Source organism: Cervus canadensis, chromosome 11, assembly GCF_019320065.1.
Source record: "Cervus canadensis isolate Bull #8, Minnesota chromosome 11, ASM1932006v1, whole genome shotgun sequence".
Classification (NCBI taxonomy): domain Eukaryota; kingdom Metazoa; phylum Chordata; class Mammalia; order Artiodactyla; family Cervidae; genus Cervus; species Cervus canadensis.
Window position 1 is genome coordinate 30,665,884 of NC_057396.1, and position 26,471 is coordinate 30,692,354.

Sequence of the window (26,471 nt, forward strand, 5' to 3'; positions counted from 1 at the left end):
AAAACCTTACCCTAATTTGTTCAAGCCTTCCCCCTTTTCTAAAGAATTTTTTCTTTTCTTTGTTTTCCCCCAAAGTTTAAAGGTTTTATTTTATATTGGGGTATAGCCGGTTAACAATGTTGTGGTAGTTTCAGATGAACAGCAAAGGGACTCAGCCATACATATACCTGTATCCATTCTCCTCTCAACCTCCCTCCCATCTAGGCTGCCATGTAACATTGAGTAGAGTTCCATGTATGTTCAAGCCCTTTTTGAACTGTATATTTAGACTGTTCTGCACCTTGAGATAATGACTTCTTTTCAATTTTATACAGGGAAGGGGAGAATTGAAAGGAACAGTCTCTTTCACATTTAAAAACCAGAGCTAGGGTTTCCCTGGCAGTCCAGTGGTTAAGACTCTGCTTTTTGATCCCTGGTTGGGGAAGTTCAGCATGCAGCCAAAAAGGAGAAAAAAAAAAAAAAAACAGGATAGTAATTCTACACAAACTCTTTCAGAAAACAGAGAAGGAGGGAACACTTCCCAACACATTTTAAGTATTACTGTGGTCCTGAAAAGCAGAGAAAGGTATACATGCAAAAGAAAGAAAATCAGACCAGTGTCCCCCAGGAGCATAGATGCAGTCAGCTCTTCACAAAATCAGATCACACAATAAATGCAAAGAATAATGCATCAGACCAAGTGCATTTTTCCCTCAGAACATAAGGTTGATTTAACATTAAAAATTAATCACAGCAAGCACCCATATGTATACCCAAGGAGAAAAGAAATACCATTTCAGTAGATGAAAAAGAATTTTAACAAGTTCAATACCCACTTATGATAAAAAAAAAATTCTTGGGAAAACAGGAAAAAGGAAACTTCTTAAAAAATAAAAAGCAAGGGACTTTCCAGGTGGTCCAGTGGTTAAGACTCTGTGCCCTAGTACAGGGGCCAGGGCCAGGGAACTAGATCCCTCATGTTACAACTAAAAAAATCCTGCATGCAGCAGCAAAGATAGCGCAGCCAAATTAAAAAAAAAAAAAAACAAAATAGAACTACAAGCTAAGTGAACATTACTTAAAAATTTAATAATCAATGACTTTTTTGCAAATAGAATCATAAAATGCAGAGGTAGGAGGAAACTTGTGGAACTTCTATGCTAATAGTTTATTTTATTGAGTGCTTGCTAAGAACTCTATGAACATTATTTTATTTAATCCTTAAAACTACTCTATAAAATACCTTCAACTTTTATTTCCATTTTACAGATGATAAAACTGAGGCTTGGAAAAATCAAATAAATTGCCTAAGGAAATACAACTAGTAAATGGCGCAGCCAATAATTGAACTACGATCTGTTGTTTGGAGTTAGTGGTCACTACTACTTCTCACTTAGTCACTTTACCTTATAAGTTAGGCAACTGAGCATCAGGTCACACTGATTAAGGTTAATGGCAAATTTAGGACTAGAATTCAGGCTCTCTGACTCCTGGGGCACTATGTGTTACTTTCACATCTAATCCTCCCACCCCTGCCTTTTCATCAAAACACCCATTATTCCTCCTTCGGAGCTCCGGGCCCAAAATACAAGAGAAATAAATATAATTTAGAGAGCCAAGAATTGCATTTCGTCTCCTGCTTTGTTTAGCATTCAAAACCACGAAGCCACATAGAAGACACTGCCTACTCTCAGAAAAGAGTCGTCTTAAAGCAGGATTGAGTGGAACTCTCCCTTTAAAGGAATGCAGATGGTGAGAAAGGAAATGTATTAAAGGGAAAAGGAGGCAAAGAAAGTTAGGGTGAGGGTAGAGGATGACCATGGTTTTCCTGTCTCGGAGATTTGAAACTCTGGAGCCCAAGCCAAAGAATGCAGGTGAGGGACTTCCCTGGTGGTCCAGTGGTTAAGATTGTGCTCTGGCAATTCAGGGGGCCCAGGTTCGATCCCTTTCAGGGAACTAGATCCTGCATGCCACCACTAAGAGTTCACATAAAGCAACTTAAAAAAAAGGATCTTGAATCTCGCACCACAACTAAGACCCAGTGCACCAAAATAAATAAATATAAATTTTTAAAGCTGCTTTAAAAAAAAGGAATGCAGGTGATGTAAGTGCCCCGGGAGACCTCAAACCGCCCTTTTGTGACAAAGATCAGTTCCTATCTTCCTACTCATAGCCCCCAGGGCTTCTCAGAACCACTTGAGAGGTGCTGGGGAGTGGATCCAAGGGCATCAAGACTCTGGAGTTCTGCCCTGCCCTCTGGAAAGGTTTGGTAAAGTTAAAATGAAAAAATTCGTTGCAACTCGAGCAATGTTATTAAGAAGAGAAACATTATGGACTGGATAGCGTCGAAGCAGGCCAGGAGGGAGAAGAGCAGTGTGGGCCCCTTCCTCTCACACAGGCTGAGGTCCCCTAAGGGATGTTCTCACCCAGACAGAAAGGAGCCCACCTTCCCTGGCCGGCACTCATCGTGACTGGCATCATTCCTATGGCCTGCACCAGGTCGAGGAATGTGGAGCAAGCATTTTGAACAATGAACACTAAGCTGTTGAAAATGGTTGCAGGAAAAACAAACTAGTTCAGGAGTCAGAAAATGTGTACAAATCTAAAGCTTGGTTGAAAGTTTTTCTAAACACATCGTGGTACACATGTGTGTACCATCTTCACACAGAGACAAAAAAGTGGACCCAAGATCTGCAAATTCACTGTTTTTCTTCCCCAGCTATATTTCAAAACTAATATACATCATTCCAAAGTCAGATGAAAGTACATGATTGTTTTTCCTTCCCCCAAATTAGTTTAATCATTTAGTTTTAGTTCCTTGTTCTCCCTCCTCAATCATAAAAGGTATAGAAATTCCCTTGCCCCATCTGTTGCATTAAGAAATATTTCCTGGGGGTACTTCTCCGGTGGTCCAGTGGTTAAGAATCCACTTGCCAATGCAGGGAACACGGGTTTGATCCTTGGTCTGGCAACTAAGAACCCACAAGCCATGGGGCAACTAAGCTCGTGTGCCACAACTATTGAGCCCTCAAGCCCTAGATCCCGTGCTTTGCAACAAGAGAAACCACCGCAATGAGAAGCCTGCATACTGAAACTAGACAGTAGCCCTCATTCCCTGCAACTAGAGAAGCCTCAAGTGCAGCAACAAAGATACAACACAGTCATAAATAATTTTTTTTTTAAAAAGAAACATTTCCTGGGACTTCCCTGGCGGTCCAGTGGTTAAGACTCTGCGCTTCCAATGCAGGGGGTGCAGGTTTGATTCCCAGTCTGCAAACTAAGATCCTACATGTAGCACAGCATGTTGAAAAGATAAAAAAAGAAAAGAAAAAGAAATATTTCCCAGTAGCCATAGAGGTTAAAAAATAAATAGGAAAAAGAATATTTTGAGGCGTGGAGGAAATTTTTAACTTCTGTTAGTTTCATTTTATGTGTTTAAGATTTATTGCTATTGTTTAGTCACTAAGATTCTTTGTGACCCCATGGACTACATAGCCCATCAGGCTCCTTTGTTCATGGGATTTCCAAGGCAAGAATATTGGAGTGGGTTGCCATGTCCTTCTCCAGGGGACCTTCCAGACTCAGGAATCAAACTCAAAGTCTCCTGCCTTGGCAGGTGGATTCTTTACTGCTGAGCTACCAGGGGAGCCTGTATTTAAGATTAGGAGCAAAACAAAACAAAGAACAGTAACAACAAAAAAAGCCTGCAACTTTCTCCCTCCAGAATCTTAAAATAATAAGTATAAAAACAGTGTGGAGAGTGGTCACCTGAGCAGGCTTAGGTCAGGTTGAGTCCTGATTCTGCCTTTTATTGATACTATGTGGCTTTAAAATCCTTAAACTTGTCTAGACCTTGTTTTATAATCTGTAAATTATATAGTAGTAGTCCCTTTTCCATAGGGTTTTTGTAAGGATTAAACAAAGGGACGCTTGTTTTAAAGCACATTGTATGAACTATGTTTTAGCTGTAATTATAAGGAGTACAAAAGTGGAAAGAAAGTAGTCATTCTAGGAAGAGCGAGGACATATAGGTAACCTCTAAGGAAGGAGTGGAACTAAGCTCTGAGGCAGGGCCTCTGCTAGGACAAACAACATCTTTTTTGAGCAAACTGCAGAAAAATATGATTTATATCTTCCTCTGTGCTGATTCACTCTGATGCCAGGGCAATTTGACAATTTGATGCAATCAAGCAAGCAGCAGCTCTTATTAAGGAACTCATCAAAGGAAATATTAGCGAATTGCCAAAGACAAATACTTCACAATCCCACTTATTTGTGGAATAGGGAAAGCTTTTTGGAAGGTCGATGTGGAGAAGGCTATTTCCTAAATAACAGCTTCTCCAGTGTTTCCTATTTCTCTGTGCTCTCTGGTTATCATTGAGGACTAAGGAATGCCAGAGTTGTTGGGATGACCTGGAAATATGCTCAGGGTAAGATGAGAAATTTCCAGAAACTTGATCATAAGAGTTGACATGGATCTGGTGACTGGAAATGAGCTGGAAAAGTAAGATCAGACCAGGAAAAGTTTGCCTGATTTACTAAGACTAGAGTTTATCCTTGATGCATAAGTAATAGGGAGCCATAAGCGTTTTTAAGCAGGGATGTTACATGCTTAAATTTATACTCTAGCATGAGAACTCTGTTTACCTGTGTGACAAACGGACTGCAAGGGGAGAGCTTGGTTCATGGAAGCCAGATGCGATAAACCCAGTAGCAGCAATAAATAAATAAACTACTTTTGACCTCATGAAAATTTTCCTTTCTCCTATTTGCCTCGAGGCCAGCAGGATACCTGAGAAACGTGTCAAACATCCTTGTAATGTTTGTGCTGACATTCTCAAAAGTAAAGTATTTCTGTGCAAATGGCCAGTCTGATTTATAGAGTTGGTAAACTATATGTATGTAAGGTCAAGGCTAAGGACTGAAAGTTAATATCCCAAGAGGGAAGTACAGTGGAAAACAAAGCAAAACTGAATGAGGACAAAAAACTGAATGAGGTGTCTGTCAAAGATATTTTTCAGGGATACAGGCTGGATATTGAATTGTTTGAAGTAAGATGACTGCCCATATGTTTTCATTACCAGTGTAACAGTTCCTGGCTGGAACCTAGCTTAATACTTTTAAGCAATGCATCTGAAATGTAGGTCCAAAGTTTAACTGTAACTAGTGACTAGCCCTAAGTGGAATCTTACTTATGGGCTGTCTGGCTAGACTTCTGCTTTTAGGTGCAACCGGCTGTCAACACAGACTGACAGGGTTTGTCTCCTCATTCCAAACTGGGTAAGGAAACCTCCTTCCCTGAGCCCATGCCTACTTCCCTGAACCCAAGATTAGTTTCCAGCAACTCCTCTTTATGCCAGAGCATCAAATTGGAATTGATGAATTTGGAATGCTGGATTTTCCTTGCAGTCCGTTGTTTTAAAGTTCACCAAGTGGCATCAAGTTCAGAGGACGGGATCTCAGCGGGAGGGAGGGAGGGAGGCGGAAGTGAGAGAGGAGGAAGGCTGGCGGACCGGCAGGGTCCCAGAGGGGAGATGGCCATCTCCTAAGAATAAACAGTTTCACCAGAGGTCGCGCTGGGGACATCTGCTGGTTGTTTGCTTTGGCCAGCGGCGGCCAAGAGGTCTCAGGGTTAGTGGTCCCCAGAGATCCCGAGCGGCCCCAACCCAGCAGCCTGGCTCCCTGCGCAGCTGCTGGAGCCTGCAGCGGGTCGCCTGGGGCGGCCCGGCGATTTCCGGAATTTCACAGAAGAGGGTTAGGCCAAGCCCCAGGGCAGCCACCCGCTAGGGGCCCAGCTCCTTGCAAACAAAGAAATCAAAATCGGCTGGAGCTGCCGGGGCTTCTGTTCGGGGATTGAACAGACCCTGAAGGAGCGCCCCGTCCCGCCCCTCCCCCAGCCTTACTCCTCTGTTTCCACAGTCAGATGCTCTAAGGGCCCTAGACACCCTTCCCCAATCTCCCAGCAGAAAGCAGGAGCAGTAAGTTGCTTTTCCCTTTAAAGAAAAAAAAAAAAAGTTATGAATGTAATTCCACCCCCACCTCCATCCCAAACGCCCAGAATCACCCAGGCCCCGGGCCTCTGCTGGGAGCCCTCTCCTAGATTTCTCTACTTACAAGAGACCTCAATTTCCTCACAAAACAGAAAGGAGGGGTGAATTTTTTTTTTTGATGGTATGGGAGGGGGTGGTGAGCCATATTTATCAATAAAGTATAAGATATACGGTAATCTTTTTAAATTTTAAAACTTCATGAAGTTCAAAGATTAATCCATAACTACAGTCTCATTTTAAAAAAAGGAAACCCTTCAAGGTCTCCCTCAAACCCTTTCTCCTTAATCCTCCCCCTCTCCCCCAAGCCATTCATAAAAGTTATTAATTTGGGGCCTTTCCTGATGGCTCAGTGGATAAGAATTCACCTGCCAATGCAGGAGACAGGAGCTAGGTCCCCGATTCAGAAAGATCCCACATGCCACGGAGCAACAAAGCCCGCACAGCAACAAAGACCCAGCACAGCCAAAATAAATAAATTTTTTTAAAAAGTTATTAATTTGGGAATCCCCTGGCAGTCCAGTGGTTAAAACTCCACCTTTCCACTGCAGGTGGCGTGGGTTTGATCCCTGGTTGCGGAACTAAGATCCCACATGACATACAGCACAGACCTCCCAAAAGTTATTAATTTTATTACTATTCTAGATTTCTTCTTTCAAGGCTGCTGTCCACATCTCATCGTTGTGGTCTCCACAGATCCAGGGCGGGGCATGTCAAGAACCCAGCAGAGGCTTCTGACAGCCTATTCCCTGTGTGGGAGCACAACTGAGTTCTAGTTCCTACTCCCCAATTTTTCTTGCAAGCTGCTTAAGTATTGTTGTTGCTCAGTCATTAAGTTGTATCTGACTCTTTGTGACCACACGGACTGCAGCACGCTAGGCTTCCCTGTCCTTCACTATCTCCTGGAGTTTGTTCAAACTCATGCCCATTGAGGCAGTGATGCCATCCAACCAGCTCATCTTCTTTTGCCCCCTTATCCTCTTGCCCTCAATCTTTCCCAGCAACATCAGGGTCTTTTTCAATGAGTCATTTCTTCGCATCAGGTGGCCAAAGCATCCATTCTTCGGCACTTAGCCTACTTTATGGTCCAGCTCTCATATCTGTACGTGACTGCTAGAAAAACCATATTCTGTATATTTAGGGCTAAAGAAAACATATATTAAAATTATTTCATCTGTTTCTCCATGCTTTGACAAGGCTACTAGAAAATGTTAAATTACAAGTGGGTTCACATTCTTCCATATTTTCTATTGGACAGCATTGCTTTTCAGTAACATTAACTTTGAGACTTCCCTGGTGGTTCAGTGGCTAAGACTCCGAGCTTCCAATACAGGGGGCCCGCCCAGGATAGATCACTGGATAGATCACAGGGCTTCCCTGGTAGCTCAGCAAGTAAAGAATCTGCAATACAGAAGACCCTGGTTCGATTCCTGAGTCAGGAAGATCCACTAGAGAGGGGACAGGCTACCCATCTCCAGTATTCTTGGGCTTCCCTGGTGGCTCAGCTGGTAAAGAATCCTGCAAAGTAGAAGACCTGGGTTGGGAAGAGCCCCTGCAGAAGGGGACGGCTATCCACTCCAGTATTCTGGCCTGGAGAATTCCACGGACTGTACAGTCCATGGGGTCACAAACAGTCAGACATGACTGAGCAACTTTCACTTTCACAGAACTAGGTCCCACATGGTGCAACTACAAGTTCTCAGGCTGCGACTAAGGGTTCCAAGAGCCAGACATCCCTGGTGATGAAGTGAGCTGTGCTCCTGACCGTGTGATAAAGGATGACATGGAGCTTCCGCTTCTGGGCCCTAGTGAGCCTGATGAACGCACCTGGAGGAGCACCTACTGCATCACCCTGTCACATTGCATATCCCCTCCTGCCTGACAACTCACACCTGCTGCCTTCCCAGGGGAAGACGATTCTCCACCCCCCCAAGCCTGGTTCTGGGCCAAGCTCAGGGAGCTCCCAGCTGCCTCAGTATCTTCTGCTCCTTAAGTACACGCTCACCACCCTAGGGGAGGCTCTCAACAGACCCCCAGCGTTATTTTCTCTCAGTTCTAATAGTGAGGCTATAATTCTAGACATTCATAAAGGCACACATATCCCATAGAGGATTAGAAGAGGACAGTGGGAAAGGAGTACATCAAGGCTGTGTATTGTCACCTTGCTTATTTAACTTACATGCAAAATACATCATGCAAAATGCTGGGCTGGATGAAGCGCAAGCTGGAATCAAGATGGTCAGGAGAAATATCAAAAACCTCAGATAGGCAGATGACACCACCCTTATGGTAGAAAACAAAGAATTAAAGAGCCTCTTGATGAAAGTAAAAGAGGAGAGTGAAAAAGTTGGCTTAAAACTCAACATTCAGAAAACTTAAGATCATAGCAATCTGGTCCCATCACTTCATGGCAAATAGATGGGGAAACAATGGAAACAGTGACAGGCTTTATTTTTGGGAGCTCCAAAATCACTGCAGATGGTGACTGCAGCCATGAAATTAAAAGACACTTGCTCCTTGGAAGAAAAGCTATGACCAACCTAGACAGCATGTTAAAATGCAGAGACATCACTTTGCTGACAAAGGCCCACATAGTCAAAGCTATGGTTTTTCTAGTATTCATGTACGCATGTGAGAGTTGGGCCATAAAGAAGGCTGAGTGTCAAAGAATTGATGCTTTTGAACTGTGGTGTTGGAGAAGACTCTTGAGAGTTCCTTGGACTGCAGGGAGATCCAACCAGTCCATCCTGAAGGAGATCAGTCCTGAACATTCATTGGAAGCACTGATGCTGAAACTGAAGGCCACCTGATGTGAAGAGCTGACTCACTGGAAAAGATCCCGATGCTGGGAAAGATTGAGGGCAGGAGGAGAAGGGGATGACAGAGGATGAGATGGTTTGGTGGCATCATCAACTCAATGGACATGAGTTTGAGCAAACTCTGGGAGATGGTGAAGGACAGGGAAGCCTGGCGCACTGCAGTCCATGGGGTCGCAGAGTCGGATAGGACTGAGCAACTGAACAATAACAACAGCAGCAAGGCATGGCTGTCTGGTCCCTGTCTTTGTCATTTTCACAAGATCTATACATTAAAACAAACTGATTTAGATCACAGTTATACCCTGGGGATATAAAAAGGAAGGTCAGGTGTTCCAGTCCAATTGGACGTCTCAACAGACACTGAGAGGAGAACAAGTCATGCTGAAGTGTTCGGGTACTCCCCTTTCACCGCATCCCCTTTCTATTTTTTAATTAAAATATAGCTGATGTACACTAACATGCTAGTCAGGTGTGTTACATAGTGATTTGACATTTGCATCCCCTATGAGATGACCACCACGGTAAGTCTACTAACCAGTGGTCCCCACATAAAGTTATTGCAATACTATTGATCATATTCCGTATGCTGCATATTACATCCCTGTGGCTTATTCATTATATAACTAGAGGTTTGTACCTCTCACCACCTTTCTTTAAAAGTGGATTTGTCCTTTTAGCAGGTGTTCTGGGGGCTCTGCTGAGATGCAGCTGGGGTGAGGGCAGGAGAGAGGAGAGGAGGTCATCCAGGAGCTTGTGGGGAAGGACCCTGGAGCACTGGTGGGCTGAGACCATGGAACAGAAACTACTCGTTTCTGCCTATAAATCTGTTCCTTGAAACAAGCTATTTTCCATCACTGGTGCCACCTCCCCAGCAATTCTGTACAAAAAAGTCCATACGTGAAAAAAGCTGGTGCCTGGAGTGACCTAGTGTGCAAACCACTTCCTTGAAGTCTCCTGGTTTTACAGAGATGTCTGTTAAGTATACGACTGTTTACCTGCTTCAGAGCAGGCAGTTCTGGGGACACCTGTGAAATCACTGACACTTGTCCTCAAGGCCCCTCACCTCTGCTTTTTATGCTCTCTCCCTCTGCATTGGTGTCCCCACCGGGTCACTCTCATTCATTCATTCAAAAAGTGATCACTGACCTTCTAACTACAGAAGCCTTTTACTAGGTACTGAGTATGCTTACAAAGATGAATAAAATACTATCACTTTCTTGGAGGAACTCACGTTCTGGCGAGGGAGGAGATATATGAATACAATTATAGTGCAACACGCTAAGTGCTTGTGTGAGACACACAGGAACAGAGCTGCACTTATGTTCTCCTTGCTCGTACTTACCTGGGTCAGGGAGGAATCTGATCAATTAATTCCTGCTGAGGTACAGAAGCCTGGTGAGAACCTAATGAGTTACCTTTCCCAGGGGTATTTTTGCTAATTTCATAGCATCTTCGTTCTTAGCATATTTAGTAATCAGAACCAACATAGTATGTCTGTTTAAATTTCTCCACTTCTGGTACCACTCCCCTCATTCAGGCGTTCATCAACTTTACTCCTGTTCTGATTTCTAACAGTTCCCTGCCCCCTGCCTCTCCGCTCTCTAAAGCTTTCTTCACAGCCTGTCAGATTAATTTGCCCACAGCACAGTTCTGATTGTAGCCCTTACATCTGCTGGTCAAGCAATTTAATCTCTCACCACTTCAACTTACTCATTTGTAGGATGGTTGTAATGATGCCCTGCTGATTTCGTTAAATATCTGTGGTGAGGAAATGGGATAATGTTTATGAAAAATCTTAATAATCGTAAGAGGCTGTTCACATACATTATTATTATTCTCATTTTACTATGCGGTTTAAAAGCCTTCAGTGGGAGACACACTCTCTGCAGCCCAGCCCTCCATACTTGAGTTTCAGCTTACATCCTCAAATTCTTCACCTCTCCTTTCCTACAAAATGGATGCTACATTCTTACAAGGTCAGTGTAGTCAGCATCCTCTGAGCACGTCTTCTTACAGCCCCATCTGGACCATTTCCCATGCTATTCCTCCCACCTGGAGTGCCCTGGCCTCCATCAGACTCCCTCTGCTTTCATCCAAGCCTCACTTTCCTGTCTTTCCTTAGTCAGCTTTCCTTACTTAGCTGTCTCAGTCCCATCAACAGATGAATGGATAAAAAAGATGTGGTATATATAATATATATAGGCTTCCCAGGTGGCGCTAGTGGTAAATAACCCGCCTGCCAATGCAGGAGACATAAGAGACATGGGTTCAATCCCCGAGTCAGGAAGATCCCCTGGAGGAGAGCATGGTAACCCACTCCAGTATTCTTGCCTGGAGAACTCCCATGGGCAGAGAAGCCTGGTGGGCTACCGTCCATAGGTTGCAAAGAGTCAGACACAACTGAAGCAACTGAGTGCACACACACACACACACACACACACACACACACATGCACACAGGGGCGGTGGCATATTACTCAGCCATCAAAAATAATGAAATAATGCCATTTGCAGCAATATAGATGGACCTAGAGCCTGACATACTGAGTGAAGTAAGTTAGACAAAGACAAACATCGTAAGAGATACTTACATGTGGAATCTAAAAAAATGATATGAATGAAACTATTTACAAAACAGAAGCAGACTCATAGACTTAGAGAACAAACTTATGGTCACCAGCAGAGAAGGAGAGGGAAGGGATAGTTAGGGAGTTTGGGATGGACATGTACACACTGCTATATTTAAAATGAATCATCAACAAGGACCTACTGTATAGCACACGGAACTCAACTCAATGTTATGGATAATAACCTAAATGGGAAAAGAATTTGAAAAAGAATAGATACATGTATATGTATAACTGAATCTCTTTGCTATATACCTGAAGCTAACAACATTGTTCATCACCTATAGACGCCAATGTAAAATAAAAAGTTAAAAAAATAAAAATAAAAGCCTCTTCAAACCACTCAGGGTCATGGCAATTTCTCCATCTCCTGAGCTCCTTCCTGTAACAGTACATACCTGGCATGTAGCACAGCCACCTAATTGATAGACTTACATAACTTTTCACATGGATGTGAATTGTCCCCTCTTCTAAACTAGACAGCCCCTCTTATGGGCTGAATTCTGTCCTACCCAATTCGTATGCTAAGGTCCTAACCCTCAGTACCTAAGAATGTGAAGGTACTTGGAGATAGGGTCTTTACAGAGGTAACTGACATAAAACAAGGTCATTAGGATGGGTCTTAATCCAATATTATAGGTGTCTTTTTAAGAAGACATGGGGTCTTCCCTGGTGGTCTGGTGATTAAGAATCTGCTGCTGTCACAGGGGATACAGACTCTACCTCTGGTCCTGGAATATCCCACAGGCCCAATGGAGCAACTAAGCTGGTGCACCACAACTACTGAGGCCGTGCCTACACAAGAGAAGCCACCACAGTGAGAAGCCCATGCTCTGCAATTAGAGAGCAGCCTCTGCTCGCTGCAGCTAGAGCAAGGCTGAATGTAGCAACGAAGACCTAAGAGTCAAAAACAAAAGAGTCTAAATAAATAAATTTTTCATAAAGAACCTAAAAACATCAAACCAAAAGATAGACTATAGACTGTGTCAGGGGTTCCCAAGAGCATTAAAAAAAAAAAAGAAGAAGAAAAAGAAGAGAAGGTTAGAACCTAGACAAGTACAGAAGGAAGACCATATGAGGACAGAGGGAGAAGATAGCTATATACGAGACAAGGAGAGATGCTTCAGAAGAACTCAATCCTGCAGATATCTTAGTCTTGGGCTTCCAGCTTTCCAGAACTGTGAGAAAATCAATTTCTGCTGGTTTCATCACCCAGTATGTGGTACTTTGTTAGGACAGGCCTAGCACAATAATCCTCCCATGATGGAGCCCCTGAAGGGCAGCCACTTTGGATTTTCTCCAAAACTCTAACTAGGGAATTATTTGCCAAGTACCTTGTCATTTTCCCCTTTTCCTCCATCTTTCCCTCTGTATCTTTTCATGTTGTATATCACTTATGTCCCCACCAGACGGTGCATTCTGAAAGTTCAGGACCACATCTTCTGTTACACATACTTGGGGGTCCAATGAGGGACTTGGAGCACAGAGGTTGTATAAGAAATGCCTGAAGGGGAAGCATGTTGAAAAAAGTGTTTCAGCCATTGGGCTGTACAGATTGACCTCAAAGGAAGTTCACTGAGGACATTTGTTCTTTTTTCTAAAGGTTTTCTCTAGGAAATGGGATCTCTTGCCTTGAAACGCATCTGGCTGAGAGAGTACAGAGCAATGACATTAACCGTAATTGACATTAAAGCATCTCCCTGGACCGATGTTGATGGGGCTCCCAAGGTTTCCGGGCTCGTGTTGCAGGAAGCACTGACATTCAAGCTTGCCCATCGTCTGGAACACTGAACGCCTCTCCTCTCCCCAGGCACAGAGCTGCCTCCAGGGTTTCAGCAAATAAGAGTTTCAGCTATTTTCTCTTTACGGAGGAAGGCACAAGTGAAAACTTTTATCTAATCTTTTTCTTTGAAGTTCCTTTTTTCTCTTGCCAGCTTTTCTCCTTTGAGTCCTATTGCCATGACCACATCTGTCCCTAGAGATCTACCTCGCCCACTTAAAATTTTGGCCCAAGTATGGAAAATAGAACGTCCTCTCTCCTTATACCAGTTAATAAATCAGAGGAACATTCAAAAAGAACTTTACTGTGAACTATAAGAGGAGTGAACATATATGTTTATATATAATGAGTATATGAAATAGCCTGTATGTGCATGTGAGCATAACAATATTTATGAAGTATTTGTTTTTAAACAATTGGCCCACTTAAATTACTCACAAGCACTATTATTTCCACCTCTAGGCTGAGCAAATTCCTCTTTAATTCCTTGCCTTTTCTTCCTTTGCTTCTTTTCCTTTTCAGAGATGGTACTGGAATTAAACAGTTGTCATATACCGACCTTCTGGGCAAAAATGGGTCTTGGGCATTCCCTGGCAATCCAGTGGTTAGGACTCTACACTTTTACTGCTGAGGGCCGAGATTCAATCCCTGGTGGGGGACCTAAGATCCCGAAAGCCTCAAGGTATGGCAGTGGGTTGCTGGCCCACCCCAGATGAATACGGAGCCCTTACACTCCTCAGCTCTCATTCTTCGCAGCAAGACAGAGATCATGCAGACCCATGATCAGGCAGTCCTCCCACCCCTCCTCCACACAGTGGTGTTGGGGATGATGTCACTGCTCTATCCTGACTTGACTTCTGTTTGTCAGTGAGAAGCTAGTTTCTCTTTGTGATTGGAGTATGAACAGCAAACCTGAAGACAGAAAACTAGCTCCCTATCCGAAAGCTCTGACTAAATAGCCCTAGATCTTACAGGCATATGGGTTAGTGGGCCAGCCCTCCATGGAGGCCACACAAACAATGGCCTGTTCTGGGGTGTTAATGGGCCCACACTGGTGGGTCTGGAGGTCTTGCCTATTTGTGCTATTCATGGAACCGGAGCCTCAAGAAGGTAGATATTTTATCCTGGATTTTTATCATGTTAGTCTGAAAGGCACCACAGTTCTTTTATCATGTCAGATATCATGAGGTAGAGCATAGCACATCAGATAAATACGGCAACAACTTAGATTTAGGGGATGATCATTGGTTTGGAATTTGGAGGTCCACCTCCAAATTTGAGTCCTAGTTCTATCATTAACTAATCTAAATGACCTTTCATCTTTCTGGGCTTCTAAGATGAGAATGGCTTTGCTTTTCACTGACATTATCACAACTCAGTGTAGAAACACTGATGGTCTCTCACTGATCAGAAGTCTTTCACTGCCCATCATATAACTGATGGGCAGTTATATATGCCTTTGATGAATTTAATGGAAATGAATTATGTAGTTAGTGTAATTTGGAGGGATCAAAAGTATCCTAATATGGGTCTCACTGGGAGAAAGACAATAGAAAGAACTTTGGTGGTTAAAAAGTTGGGGATTATTAGATAGATGATACAGAAATCCTCCTAACTCTGAAATTCTAGAATCCTGATTGTGTCTGTATTGTCATTGTACAAGAAAAGTACGTGAAACCTGGGCAAGTGAAAGTGGGAATAGCAAGGTGGTGAGAGACTAGAGAAGATTGGGGAGGGAAAACGTATTTAGTTGATGATCATGATTTGTGACTCAGCAAATCTATTCTTTCATTTAATACAATCCTCCTATGAGGAAGGTATTATTAGCCTATTGATGGAGAAACAGACTCAGAGAGGTTTAGTGTTTGCAGAACTCACAAGTGTGGAGCTAGGGTTTGACTTTAGCTCCAAGTCTGTGGATTTTAAAAACATGTCCTTTTTTTGATACCATCTCATCATGTCTTTTCATGCCGAGACATGGCAGCCAGCCTCCCTGCTCTGGCCCTCAGTGACTGGCCTCCTGGCATTCACATGTCTCTGTATAGTTTCCTTCTACACTGAATAGAACCAGTCTTTGTAAGCAATGGGGTTTTGTAGAAATGAAGGTGTGTGATTTCTGAGAGTGGATCATCAACACATTATGACTTCTATCTTGCTTTCTTGGATTGCTCTCTCTCAGCAACACAGGCATCATGGCATGAGGATAATAAATCAGTGCATGGAAAAACCCACGTGGGGAGGAACTGAGCCTTCTGCCTACAACCAGCATCATGTAAATATGCCATCCTGGAAGCTATTGTGGACTGAAAGTTTGTGTCCCCCAAATTCACATACTGAAGCCCTAACTCCCCTCACAGCATGGCCACATTTGGAGATGAAACCTCTAAGGAAGTAATTAAACTTAAGTGAGGTCACGGGGTGGGGGTGGGGGGCTAATGATTAGTGTCCTTCTAAGAAGAGAATCAGAGAGCATACACACCACATCTCTCTCCCTCTCTCTCCATCTCCCCCTCTCTCCCTCCCTGTACCCATGTACCAAAGAAAGGCCATGTGAAGTCATAGTAAGGAGGTGCCATCTGCAAGCAAGGAAGAGAGCCTTCAGAAGAAATCCATTTGCTGGCACCTTGATCATGAATTTCCAACCTCCAAAACCATGAAAAAATAAATGTGTTTCTTAGCCAAAATATCAAGCCACTCAGTCTGTGATATTTTGTTATCGCATTAGCCTGAGCTAACTCATACCAAAGAAGCAGACTGATCCTTCAGCCCCAGCCAAGCCTTCAGATGACTGTAGCCCCAGCTTGACTGCAAACTCAGGGTCCCAAGCCAGAACCAGCTGGGTAAGCCTCTTCTGAATCCTTAACCCACAGAAACTGTGAAATAAGAAATGCATGTTGTTTTCAGTCACTTAATTGGAGGGCGGATGCTTCTATATGCAGCAATAGATGACTGATGCAAGAAGTGAGGGAGAGGGCCGTTTAGGGCCAGGCAGTACCCGAAGGGCATTTTGCATAGCTGAAGGAAAAACACATCATTTGTGAGACCTCACCTGTGGGACAGAGCCAAGCTATGTTTCATCCCCCAGGTGAACTCTTAGACTAGGCTTCCTGGGATTTCCTGGGTGGTCCAGTGGTTGGGGCTCTGAGCTTCCAATGCAAGAGGCACAGATTTGATTCCTGGTCAGAGAACTAAGGGGCTTCCCAGCTGACTCAGTGGTAAAGAATCTGCCTGCCAGTCATCTCCCAAAAGATGCTTCCTTCCTCCCGGAAATACCTGCTAAGCATTCCCAGCAGCAGTGCATATGGCTTATTGCATATGGCTCCAGGGGAAATCTCCTCAAATATCACTACTTGGATACTCTCTTTCCTGATCTCTGTCTTTTATTTGGCTAACAAATTATTCTGGTTAATATTTCTATTGAATGCTGAAGTTTATGACCAAGTTAATGTTTAAGAGTTTCAGGAGTGGGACTTCCCTGATAGTCCAGTGGTGAAGAATCCACCTACCAATGCAAGGGACAGGTGTTCAATCCTTGGTCTGGGAAGATCCCACATGTCACAGAACAACTAAGCCTGTGTACCACAATTACTGAGCCGGTGCTCTAGGGCCTGCAAGCCGCAACTGCTGTAGAGCCCGTGCATTGCAACCAGAGAAAGCCTGTGTACAGCAACGAAGACCCAGTGCAGCCAGGAGAACGATGGAATCACAGATGTTAAATACCAATTTATCAGCTGGCTCCTTATTCTAAAATAAAATTAAGAGGAACTGGGAGAGGAGGTCACAATGTCTGAGAAGGTTTAGGAAAGCAGGCCTAACCTTAAATAATCCGAGTTCAGGAAAATCCGGGAACATTAGAGCTAGGATGTCTCAGAAATGCCCCAGGACAAGCTCTCTATCTCAAGATCAAGAAGAAACGAATGCCCAGCGGCTGAGTCACTTGCCCGAGTGTACATGACGTGCGTGTGAATGAAGGAGCGGAGCCTGGAGCTCTGGCCTTTGGATTCAGTGCAGACTGTCCTATCTCGGGGTTGGGCAGAGAGCGCCAAGCCACTGCTTCTTCTGCAGGGGATCCCGACGTCTCCCAGCTCTGCACTACCTCCCTCCCCGCAGCCATTTCTTCCTTAAATGAATTTTCTCCCCTGCTCCTTCCTATGCAGTCCCTTCTGCACAGACAGCCCTCTCCCCAGGCCTGCTCTGGCAGGTTTCCATCACTCAGCCCGCTTGAAAGCACCCTCTGCCGCTTTGCTAAAACTCTGATACCCAGCCAGGCTTCGTCAGGTAGGAAGGTGGGGGAAGGGAGAGTGCCCTCGTGATGGGGTGAGGCAACTGGGGCTCTAATATCGATCGGCCACCAAAGATCTGCCCTGCAATATTAGGCAAGTCACGTACTGCTTCTCAGCCTTGGAGTGCCCTTCCAATTACAGTCCGCCGCCCCATCAATCAGAGAGAGCCGTCCCTTTTAATGAGTGAGCTAGCTAACTCTCAGCATGCCTACATAATGGAATGCTGCAGTCTTAATAAAATGCCTCTCTCCTGGAGGAGACTAAGAGCGAGAACAATGGTGGAGAATTCAGACACTCTGGACGCTGCTGCAAATCAGCCTTGGGGACTTCAGGGACAGTGCCAGCTCAGCCTGACTGTTTTGGTAGGACCCAGTCTCCGAGATGGGCCTCACCATCTCCCTTTTGAAAAGGCACTATTCATTATTCTCATATATGTTATGCCATCAGGTATATGATGTTAGTTTTGCAATAAATCACAAAGCCAATAGAGTACCTGAATATTTCAGCCTCTAAAACCAGGATTAGGGCTTCCCTGGTGGCCCAGTGGTAAAGAATCTGCCTGCCAATGTAGGAGATGTGGGTTCAATCCCTGGGTCAGGAAGATCCCCTGGAGAAGGAAATGGCAACCCACTCCAGTACTCTTGCCTGGGAAACCCCATGGACAGAGGAGCCTGGAGGGCTACAGTGCATGGGGTCACAATAGAGTCAGACATGACTTAGCGACTAAACAACAAAATCAAGGTTAGTTTCACTCTTGTCCTTATACTATGCAATGTCGAACACAGGGGCTTTGGAACTAGACAGACCTGGGTTCAAAACTGGCTTTACCACTTCCTGGCTGTTGGACCTGAACAAGTTACTTCCTTCTCTGAGCCCCATGCTGTTTCCATCTACCAGGTGTGGGGCTAGTAATCCACAGCCCCTGGGGTAGTTGTGAGGGTCACAGTAATATCATCACATAAAGGGCTTTCTCTGTGTATGGCACAGAGAAAATGCGCAGGGAGTATTAGCTATGACTATTGCTATCTGTATTTAATTCTCTGAGCTCCTTTATGTGCCAGGAATTATACTAGTCACTGGGGATTCAAATATAAAAGACAGTTGTTCCCTCAAGAAGTTCATGAAGTAGTTGCCATGCAGGCCTGGCTCTAAGACATTTGTAAAATGTGGAAGGAACAAAGATCTGTCAAAGCATTAAAGAAATGAATGTGCTGAAATATGGATGGGTGTGTGTTATTTTAAAAAATGAGGTTCACAAAGAAGACACTGGTGATAAGAATTTATTTCGACAGTCCAGCTATACCCTCATGAACTTAATTTTTCCTTGCCTGCGAAGGTAAATAAATACTGACATTTTGGGAAGGACAGTCCTTAGAAGCAGATTTTGCTGAATGGCTTCTCTATAGGTTTTTATAATTTCCTAAGTGGTGGTTCAGGGCTTCCCAAGTGGCTCAGTGGTAAAGAATCCGCCTGCCAACGCAGGAGATGTGGGTTCAATCCTTGGGTCAGGAAGATCCCCTGGAGGATGAAATGGCAACTCACTCCAGTATTCTTGCCAGGGAAATCCCATGGACCGAGAAGCCTGGTGGGCTACAGTCCATGGGGTCAAAAAGAGTCAGACATGATTTAGCGACTAAGCAACAACAACAACCAAGTTCTGGCTCACGTGACACTGACTGTTTATTTTAAGGGAAAATCAGAGCAGAGCAGATATGCAACACCAGAACCAGAGAATGGCTGGGACCTGCTGTGCTTCTCCTATTTAGAAGCCTCCTCGCCTTATAAACACCTTGGGCATGAATGCTTCAAGAAGTTGACAAAGAGCTTGCCAGCGTTGTATGGCAAATACAAAGTTGTATTTGAGCTCAAATACTTTGAGCTTGGCTGTACCAATTGGTTGAGACAGGTAACTTGAGGTTTCTTGGCTTTCCTATGACAGCGATATTGAAAAGGGGCAGGATAAGGCTGCTACTCACTCAAAGGTCTGTTTGGAGGGCAAACATGGTGCCCAGCCCTGGGCTCTGCCTGATGGAATTTGTAAGGGAAGTAGTTGAAGACCTTGGTCTCTAACTGCAAGTGACATATAATCTATTTGGGATGTAAGGACTAAGCTGGATGAAGCAAAGAATATATATATATACACACACATATATATATGTTTTTTATTCTAACTTAATTGGGATCTTCAGTAATTTATTTATTTTTGGCTGTGCTGGGTCTTCGTTGCTGTGCGCAGGCTTTCTTTAGTTGCAGTGAGTGGGAGCTACGCTCTAGTTGTGGTACACGGGCTTCTCATCGTAGTGGTTTTTCTTGTTGTGAAGCATGGTTTCTAGGGCACAGGCTCAGTAGTTGTGGCACACGGGCTTCGTTGTTCCATGGCATGTGGGATCTTCCAAAACCAAGGATCAAACTGGTATGCCTTGCATTGGCAGGCAGGTTGTTAACCACTGGACCATCATAGAAGTCCTGGAGCAAAGAATTGAATCCATTGGTGGTGGCCTAGTCAATAAGTCGTGTCCGACTCTTGAGACCCCGTGGACTGTAGCCTGCCAGGCTCCTTTGTCCATGAGATTCTCCAGGCAAGAATACTGGAGTGGGTTGTCATTTCCCTCTCCAGGGGATCTTCCCAACCCAGGGATCAAACCTGGGTCTCCTGCATTGCAGGCAGATTCTTTACCAACTGAGCTATGAGGGAAGCCTTTAATCCATTAAATATCTACAAAGTCCCTACCATGTGCTAAACCAGTTACACTCAGTTCATAAGAGGTTCTGTGGTTTCTTTTCTTTATTCTCTTTTGTGGAATCTCAGTTTCCTGACCAGGGATCAAACCCACACACTCTCAGTGGGAAAGTGCCTTAACCATTGGACCACCAGGAAAGTCCCTGTGGTTTCTTTTCTTTAGGTACACAATGATTGGGCCTCACCTGTAGAGCAGTGGTCCAAGAGTTATTTTCAGAGCAGCATCAACATTGTCTGGGGACTTGTTACAAATACAAATTCTTGGTCCCATTCCCACAGTCTCTGGGGTCCAGCAACCTGCATTTTAACAAGCCCTCCAGGTGCTTCTCTCTCTCTCTCTCTCTCTCTCACACACACACACACACACACACACACAAGAATCTGAGAACCATCTGATTCAGTAGTCTTGGTGTGGGATGTGGGGGACAGATGTGTTTTGCACATTTAGAGGGACAGATGTGCAAAAGGGCCAGAGGCAGGAAGGAGTGGGAAGAGCGGACAGCAGCCTGCTCTTTTCTCGGCCCTGAAGTAAGCACCCATTTATTCATTTAACACATATTTCCTGAATGCCTACTCTTGCAGCCGATTACTTCTGATTTCTAGCTCACCAATTTCCAATCATGGACATGGAACAACAGACTGGTTCCAAATCGGGAAAGGAGTACATCAAGGTTGTATATTGTCACCCTGCTTATTTAACTTATATGCAGAGTACATCATGAGAAACGCTGGGCTGAATGAAGCACAAGCTGGAATCAAGATTGCCAGGAGAAATATCAATAACCTCAGATATGCGGATGACACCACACTTACGGCAGAAAATGAAGAAGAACTAAAGAGCTTCTTGATGAAAGTGAAAGAGGAGAGTGAAAAAGCTGGCTTAAAACTCAACATTCAGAAAACTAAGATCATGGCATCCTGTCCCATCACTTCATGGCAAACAGATGGGGAAACAATGGCTGACTTTATTTTTGGGGCACCAAAATCACTGCAGATGGTGACTGCAGCCACGAAATTAAAAGACGCTTACTCCTTGTAAGGAAAGTTATGAACAACCCAGACAGCATATTAAAAAGCAGAGACATTACTTTGCCAACAAAAGGTCCGTCTAGTCAATGCTATGGTTTTTCCAGTAGTCATGTATGGATGTGAGAGTTGGACTATAAAGAAAGCTGAGCACCAAAGAATTGATGCTTTTGAACTGTGGTGTTGGAGAAGATTCTTGAGAGTCCCTTGGACTGCAAGGAGATCCAACCAGTCCATCCTAAAGGAAATCAGTCCTGAATATTCATTGGAAGGACTGATGCTGAAGCTGAAATTCCAATATTTTGACCACCTGATGCGAAGAACTGACTCACTGGAAAAGACCCTGATGCTGGGAAAGACTGAAGGCAGGAGGAGAAGGGGACAACAGAGGATGAGATGCTTGGATGGCATCACCAATTCGATGGACATGAGTTTGAGTGAGTTCCAGGAATTGGTGATGGACAGGGAAGCCTGGCATGCTGCAGTCCACAGGGTCACAAAGAGTCAGATATGACTGAGCGACTGAAATGAACTGAACTGAATTTCCAAACAGGATTTGAGGTGATTTACCACTATGAAAATACATCTAACACAGGAGCATAAATAATGCAAATAGAACAGAGTCCTGTTAAAAGGAACTGGGAAACAGATCTCTCAGGCACTGAGATGAGAGGATTGAGGGCTGGCTGGGAGCAAGGTCCTGTGAGAGACGCTGTGAGGTTTGTTGAGAGAGATGGGGGACCCCACCAGGGAAGATGAAAGTGCATTTATTTATTTACTTATGGGCACATGGTATGTGGGATCTTAGTTTCCAACCACAGGTCAAACCTATGCCCCCTGCAGTGGAAGCATGGAGTCTTAATCACTGGACTACCCGGGAAGTCCCATAAATGACCATATTTGAGCCCAGAGTTGTAGCACTTTCTAGATCATTTCGAGCTGGGGAAGTGGGTGTCCGTGTGCCTTGAAGGAGGGAGTGGGTTTGGGGGCTGAGATTAAAGCCACAGTTAGAAGTGGGAAGGGGCACCAGTGGGAGGAAGAGAATCCACCAAGTCCCTGAGGCAAAGAAGCGATGGAGGGAAGGAGTAGGAGCAATCAATGGGAATCCTGAGATTTCTCACACCGAAGAGGCAGAGGTTAAATTCAAGAGGGTCTTCACTGCAGCTGGAGAAACCTGTGTTCCGTTTGCTAGTGAGTCACGGAAGGCATTTGGAGGGGAGCAGGCTGGGGGCAGTCATATCTTGAGAAGATGAGTTTTGAAGAAGCACATAGGATGGGGGTGGAAGTAGCATGTGTGGGTGGGGAGACCACTAAGGAGGCTGGGTCTAACGTAGAGGAGGGGAGGAGGGCCCGGGCAAGAGAAGGGAAGGTCACTGACAGAGAGGCTTTGAGATTGTAACAGACAGCTCGCTCCTCAAAGTGTGGTCCAGGGACCTGCAGCACCAGCATCAACAGGAGCCTGTTAGAAATGCAGGGCCTTAGACCTGAGTCTGATCCCTATAGAGTTTGAATCTGCTTTTTTTTATTAAAAAAAAAAAAGAAAGAAAGAAAGAAACTGCATTTCAACAAGAGCTCCAGGTGATCTGCATGCATAGCAATGTTAGAGAAGAATGGGTATTTTGTCTCCTTAGGGAGGTTTATTACTAGGTATTTTATTCTTTTTGATGCTATGGTACATGGGACTGTTTCCATGACTTCTCTTTCTGGTCTTTCATTGTCAGTGTAGAGCTACCATATGATCCATCAATCCCACTCCTGGGTGTATACCCAGAAAAGATGAAAACTCTTAATTCAAAAAGATGCATGCACCCCAATGTTCATTGCAGCACTGTTTATAATAGCCAGAATGTGGATGCAATCTAAATGTCCATCAACAGAGGAATGGAAAAAGAAGATGTGATATATATATACATTAGAATATTACTCAGCCATAAAAAAGATCAAAATAATGCCATTTGCAGCTACCTGGAAGGACTTAAGAGACTGTCATACTAAATGAAGTAAGTCAGACAGAGAAAGACAAATATTGCTTATATGTGGAATCTAAAAAAGGGTACAAATAAACCTATATGCAAAGCAGAAATAGAGTTATAGGTATAGAAAACAAACTATGGTTACCAGATGGTAAGAGGAGGGAGGGATAAATTGGGAGATTAGGACTGACATATATTCACTACTATATAAAAGCAGATAACTAACGAGGACCTACTGTATAGCACAGAGAACTCTACTCCATATTCTGTAATGACCTACATGGGGAAAGAAATCTAAAAAAGAGTGGACATATGTATATGTATAACTGAAATACTTTGCTGTACACTTGAAACTAACACAGCATTGTAAATCAACTATAATCCAATACAATTTTTAAAAATAAAGCTTTCTGTGACTGCCAGATTGAGAAGTAATTGGCAGAAGGTGTGGGGATGTGCTGCCCATGAGAATGGAGGCTATATTAGCAGAAGATGGTATCAGTTGTTAAAAAAAAAAAGAAAAAAACAGTTTATGAGGACCCAGTTCAGTTCTGTTCAGTTCAGTCACTCAGTTGTGTCCGACTCTTTGTGACCCCATGAACCACAGCACGCCAGGCCTCCCTGTCCATCACCAACTCCTGGAGTCCACCCAAACCCATGTCCATCAAGTTGGTGATGCCATCCAGCCATCTCATCCTCTGTTGTCCCCTTCTCCTCCTGCCCCCAATCTTTCCCAGCATCAGGGTCTTTTCCAATGAGTCGGTTCTTCAAATTGGGTGGCCAAAGTATTGGAATTTCAGCTTCAACATCAGTCCTTCCAATGAACACCCAGGACTGATCTCCTTTAGGATGGACTGGTTGGATCTCCTTGCAGTCCAAGGGACTCTCAAGAGTCTTCTCCAACACCACAGTTCAAAAGCATCAATTCTTCAGTGCTCAGCTTTCTTTATAGTCCAACTCTCACATCCATACATGACCACTGGAAAAACCATAGCCTTGACTAGACGGACCTTTGTTGGCAAAATAATGTCTCTGCTTTTTAATATGCTGTCTAGGTTGGTCATAACTTTCCTTACAAGGAGTAAGCGTCCTTTAATTTCATTGCTGCAATCACCAGCAACTTCCTAAATACAGGATGTAGGAGAAGGAGAAGATTTGACAATAACATCAGATGTTTTGAGGGCTGGACCATAAAGGGTTGAGGGTAGAGTCAGAATCAGTTTTCATTAAGACTGAGTGGACCAGACTACAGGCCAGCTGTGGGTTCCAGGGCCCATAGCTAGAAGGATATGTCAGGAACCAGAGTATTTGCTTAATTTTTGTATACTACAAATCATCATATGGTGGAGCCACTTAAGTCATATTTTTGTAAAATTTTCTTTGTAAAATGGAGAGATAACAATATTGCCCAGATATAAATTTTATACAAACAATCCACATTAATTCACCAAATGCTTGCTAACAAGAACAGTAATAGTGATGATGATAACAGCAACATATATTCCCGTGTAAGTGCTCACCCTGTTGCATGGACTAAGTCATTTACTTCTAGGCAAATCAATAGTAACATGCCAACCAAAAACTTCCCTTAATTGTTTCAGACTTTTATCCCCCTTTGTACCATATAATTAATCTATTTATTCATCTGTTTCCCCCATTTGACTCTTCATAATTTTTCTCTTACTTAACATAGTGCCTCACAGTGAACTCATTAATTTTTTTTAAATGAATGAAAAATCAATTGAGTGAGAATAGCTATTTGTACAATGCTTTGTTTTAATGTTTTGGCATATACTAATATATCTGCCTCAAAGAGGAAGACACAAACTTAGTCATTCTCCTGTTTGCAGTATTGAACCAGTGTCAGGCATATAGCAATGACTCAATAAGCTTGGATGAATGAATGAATTTGCAGTTTGCACTAAAAAAGGTTTTTAGAATGTTGTAACAAATTCCTCAATTTAATAAAAACAGGACCTCAGAATCCTTGGATTTGAAGCTAACCAAAGAATGTTGAAACATAACCAAGTATGTTTTCATTTAGCCAAGGAATAAAGGATGTCATCACAGAAAGGTCATGATCTTTACAAAGTTCCAGAAAAAAGAACCAGAAGAATGAAACTGTGACAGTGTCATTCCACACTGTGCAGGGGACAGGCTGTTCCGATAAGAACAGGTACCTCTTAAGACTGGAGAACCTCATCAGCATCTCAGATCCTTCAGCCTGATGGAAGGATCCTCATATTCACTGCAGCCACTTCTGGTCTGTCATCTGGCCTCCTGAGCACGTGTGCCTCCCACACCCTCTATGGGAGTGTCCTGAACAAGTAACTAACCTTCAGCTGCTAAAAAGCCCTGACAGAGTATTAAGAAGTTTGGATGCCAGCTCCATCATATGGTAAGTCTGAAACCTTGAACAAGTTACTTGGCCTCTATGATAGTCTTAGAAGGGCTTCCCAGGTGGCAGAACAGTAAAGAATCCACCCGCCAATGCAGAAGATGCAGGAGACTCAGGTTGGATCCCTGGGTCAGAAAGATCCCCTGGAGGAGGGCATGGCAACCCACTCCAGTATTCTTGCCTGGAAAATTCCAAGGACAGGGGAGCTTGGCAGGCTACAGTCCATGGGGTGGCAGAGAGTCAGACATGACTGAGCCTGCACGCAATACAGGCAATAAGCCTTAGTTTCTTCATCGGTAAAATATGATTAAAACTGACCTCTCAAGGTTCAGTTCAGTTGCTCAATCGTGTCTGACTCTTTGCCACTCCATGGACTGCAGCACGCCAGGCCTCCCTGTCCATCACCAACTCCCGGAGCTTATTCAAACTCATGTCCATCAAGCCAGTAATGCCATCCAACCATCTCATCCTCTGTCGTCCCCTTCTTCTCCAGCCTTCAATCTTTCCCAGCATCAGGGTCTTTTCCAGTGAGTCAGTTCTTCGCATTGGGTGGCCAAAGTATTGGAGTTTCAGCTTCAGCATCAGTCCTTCCAATGAATATTCAGGACTGATTTCCTTTAGGATAAACTGGTTGAATCTCCTTGCAGTCTAAGGGACTCTCAAGAGTCTTCTCCAACACCACAGTTCAAAAGCATCAATTCTTTGGTGCTCAGCTTTCTTTATAATCCAACTCTCAAATCCATACATGACTACTGGAAAAACCATAGCTTTGACTAGATGGACCCTTGTTGGCAAAGTAA

General features: G+C 43.8%; 1 protein-coding gene and 1 long non-coding RNA gene across 3 annotated transcripts in view; one reads left to right on the forward strand and one right to left on the reverse strand.

Moving 5' to 3' along the window:
* LOC122450004 (CXADR like membrane protein) overlaps positions 1-26,471 on the reverse strand; it is a 98,585-nt gene that overhangs the window by 43,664 nt on the left and 28,450 nt on the right. The window lies entirely within an intron of this gene.
* On the forward strand, positions 5,022-15,928 carry LOC122450006. 2 transcript variants are annotated; one of them, XR_006272050.1, is made up of 5 exons: positions 5,022-5,259; positions 13,075-13,148; positions 13,774-13,933; positions 15,431-15,560; positions 15,793-15,928. It is a non-coding gene; the product is annotated as an uncharacterized LOC122450006 (long non-coding RNA). The 2 variants fall into 2 exon arrangements; XR_006272051.1 differs by having other exon boundaries at positions 15,431-15,642; positions 15,793-15,911.